Below are 263 nucleotides of genomic sequence, written 5' to 3' on the forward strand. Positions count from 1 at the left end.
CGAACCCCATGCACCAGTACAGGCTGGGGGATGACCTGCTGGAAAGCAGCTCTGCCGATAGGGACCTGGGAGTCCCATTGGATGACAAACTGACCATGAGCCAGCAGTGTGCCCTTGTTGCCAAGAAAGCCAATGGGATCCTGGGGTGCATTAAGAGGAGTGTGGCCAGCAGGTCGAGGGAGGCTCTCCTCCTGCTCTATTCTGCCCCAGTGAGACCCCACCTGGAGTACTGTGTCCAGTTCTGGGCTCCCCAGTTCAAGAAA

Source organism: Egretta garzetta, unplaced genomic scaffold (genome assembly GCF_000687185.1).
Source record: "Egretta garzetta isolate BGI_Z169 unplaced genomic scaffold, ASM68718v1 scaffold30, whole genome shotgun sequence".
Taxonomy (NCBI): domain Eukaryota; kingdom Metazoa; phylum Chordata; class Aves; order Pelecaniformes; family Ardeidae; genus Egretta; species Egretta garzetta.